Source organism: Mus pahari, chromosome 3 (genome assembly GCF_900095145.1).
Source record: "Mus pahari chromosome 3, PAHARI_EIJ_v1.1, whole genome shotgun sequence".
In the NCBI taxonomy this organism is placed as follows: domain Eukaryota; kingdom Metazoa; phylum Chordata; class Mammalia; order Rodentia; family Muridae; genus Mus; species Mus pahari.
The window spans coordinates 84724522-84728233 of record NC_034592.1 but is presented as its reverse complement, the minus strand read 5'-3'; positions in this window follow the sequence as shown (position 1 = coordinate 84728233).

Sequence of the window (3712 nt, the reverse complement as noted above, 5' to 3'; positions counted from 1 at the left end):
TTGCTTTCTTTCTTTCTTCTATGTCTTTTTATTGTATATTTTATGTATTTACAATTCAAATGTTATCCTCTTTCCCAGTTTCCCCACTGCAAGCCCCCTATTCCCCCAACCCCCTGCTTCTGTGAAACTCTTCTCCCACTCACACCCGCCCCCCAAACCCTCCTCCCTACCCTGGCATTTCCCTACACTGGGAAATCCAGCCTTCACTTGACCAAGGACCTCTCCTCCCACTGATGCCCAACAAGGCCATTCTCTGCTACATATGCAGGTGGATCCATGGGTCCCTTCATGTATACTCTTTGGTTGGTGCTTTAGTCTCTTGGAGCTCTGGGGGGTCTGGTTGGTTGATATTGTTGTTCTTCCTATGGGGTTGCAAACTCCTCCATTGGGGTGCCTGTGCTCAGTAAGATTGTTAGCTGCAAGCATCCACATCTGTGTTTGTCAGGTTCTGGAAGAACCTCTCAGGAGACAGCCATACCAGGCTCCTATCAGCAAGCATTTCTTGGTATCAGCAAAAGTGTCTGGGTTTGGTGTCTATATATGGGATGGATCTCCAGGTGGGGCAGTATCTGGATGACCTTTCCTTCTCTGCTAGACCTAGAGTCTCTGCTCTACACTTTGTCCTTGTATTTACTTTAGACAAGAACAGATCTGAGTTAAAACTTTGGAGATGAGTGGGTGGCCCCATTCTCCAACTGAGAGCCTTTCCTAACCTCTAGATATGGTCTATACAGTTTCTCTCTCCCTTTTGTTGGGCATTTCAGCTAATCTCATCCCCATTGGCTTCTGGGAGCCTCTTGCTTTCATGGCATCTGGGACTTTCTGGGACTTATCCCCAGTTCCCCATCCCAGATTGCTACACACCTATGTTAAATTCTTCCTTCCTTCCTTCTCTTTCTTTCTTTCTTTCTTTCTTTCTTTCTTTCTTTCTTTCTTTCTTTCTTTCTTTCTTTCTTTCTCTCTTTCTTTCTTTCGCTCTCCTCTCTTTCTTTCTTTCTTTCTTTCATCTTATTTCTCCTTGTTTCTTTATTTGCAATTACTTCTGAAATTTTAACACACATAGGGTAACTCTCAATCACCTATAACTCCAGTCATAGGAAATCCAACACTCACTTCTGGCCTCTATGGGCACCTGTACACATGTGACAAACATTAAACATAAGCATACACGTATATAGATAAATAAAAGTGAAACATCTTATTTAAAATGGAGGTTCAGATTGAACAGAGAATGCTCTTGGACCAGGATTCATCCACTAGCATTTAATCCTCTTGATGAGGTGGAGAGTGACATCTTAATTCCGTGTCTCTTTATTGTCTCAGCAGTGGAAAAGCATTTTCCACAACTAAAAATAGAGAATCTTTAAGAAAATCAAGATGTAATGTGAATTAAAAACATAGTGCCACAATGTCACATCTCTTTGATTTACTAAATGTTTGTTCAAAGAAATAGTCTTAACAAAAATAAGAAAATAAAGCTCTACTGTAAAAAATAATTTTTAAATAATAATGATGGTTATGATATAATTATTAATGCTTTTCATTCGCTTTATGATTCATAGTTTTTTACTTGACCTAATTATACCACTTAAGTCATTATTTCTTAAGTTAAAGAGTTGTGTTCTAGAGGGATTTTTAATATTCTCTTCATGTGTTTTGACACACAGATAGTCAGAAATCATTAAATATATGACTGACTTTCTATATAAATTTTAATGTGAATCCAAGTATGGTGGAAATCCCAGAAGTGAGATGGCTAAATCATGAGGATTATGTCTTCAAGGTCAGTCAAAGATACATAGAAAATCTGAAGGCAGCCTGTATTATGCAATATGTCTGTATCTCAGAACAGTCATTTTCTTTATTTTATATAAAAAACAAAATTAAACGAGATCAAAATGTTTTCTCTGCTGTGATCTAGGATCAATGATTTTTAAAATCGCAGTCATTACATTTATAGCAACATATACAAAATTAATTGACTATACAGGCATCATTGTACACAATCCTCACAAACCATGTTTGTGGCTATTTTATACCTGTTGGATTTTGAGAGTTGAATAGTCTTAGAATGTTAAAAGATTGCTTCAAGATCACATGATTTTGAGAATTATATTGGACATGGTCATCTATTATTGCTAAAACATACCTAATACCAAATAATGATAACCCATATTTACATCTAACACCTATTACTACAAATCTACTATACAACATTTCTGGAGATCACAATAGGTCTCAATGGGGCAAAATAAAGGCATCAGAATGGATGGATTTCTTGTTGAAAATTCTACAGTAGAATCTAATTTCTTACTTGCTTCTTTTCTTGGTCATCTACTTAGAAAGTCAGCAAAAGCCAGTCGGATATTCCAAAAGAGACATTAGGCTAAATGTGGCTCTTTTCCTTTTTCACTTATAATATTGGTTGATATTGGTATGTATTGTTCTATATACTTGAAATGCTGATTACAAATATTAATCTAGCAACAGAAAACAGAACAATGGCATGAATTCAGTGCAGACATTTAACTAATTCCAAACAGTTCAACGATGCAGGCTGGGCCTGCATATAACCCCACTCAGCATCCTAGCAGTGACCATTTCATAAAGGGCTTCATATGCACCCTGTGTAATACACTGCATGCAGTTCATATGCACCCTGAGTAATACACTGCATTCAGTCTGGAGAACAAGCCAATAAACTTATACATAAGAATGTCAATGTCATGTGGTCTAGTGTTTTATAGAAAGATTCTTTTCTTACACCACAGTCAAGAAGGGTAACAAGAAGCCTGATATAATAACTGAGGTGAGACATGATAACCAGTGCGATTTGGCTATGGCCACTGGGGTACTTTGCTTATTGATCAGATAGAAAGGATGTGGGTCTTTTAAGACCAATGAATAGAGGTGCTATCCAATAGAAGAAGCAAGTTGCTAAGAATGGAGGGAATAAATATTAGATGGACATATTGACAATGATAACTGACAAGAAAAAGAGCTGCAGAAGGCTGCCTTTGCTTCAGAGCTATGGTGGAACTGCTTTATGAAAATCAGCAATTGCTAACCTAGCAATTGTTCTTGTGTCCTAGTTCTTAAAAGGCTGAGAGCTTAACATCAGCCATAGAGGGAGTAAGTGAGCCACAGGAAGCAGTGGGTGCTGCAAACTGCCTTCTCATCTGCAGTGACAAACTGACTGCCTCACCTCCATTTGCTGATGTCAGGCAAGTGCTCACCTGGAGATACGAAGTGATCCCCACCATGCCATAAAGCCATATGAGGGGATTCAACAATTTTGAATGTGTGGGCACATAATGAGAAAAGACAGTGAGGGATATTGTCAAGGAGACACCCCCAACCCCCCAAAACGCAATTTTCAAAAGAACCAGAGAGAAATAGCACACATAAGAAACTGCCAGGAGCTCTGCAGACTCAACGTCAAGAGAAAATACCTTCTAAGATACAACAGTAGAAGTGAAATTTTGCCTCTTTTGGACAAAATTTTCCAGAGATTTCCAGAGATAACCACAGAAGACTATAGGTAGAATACACACACACATATACACACTCACTCACACACATACACATATACACACACACACACACACACACACACACACTCATACACATGCACAAACATGCACGCACACACGCACAGAAGAGAGAGAGAGAGAGAGAGAGAGAGAGAGAGAGAGAGAGAGAGAGAGAGAGA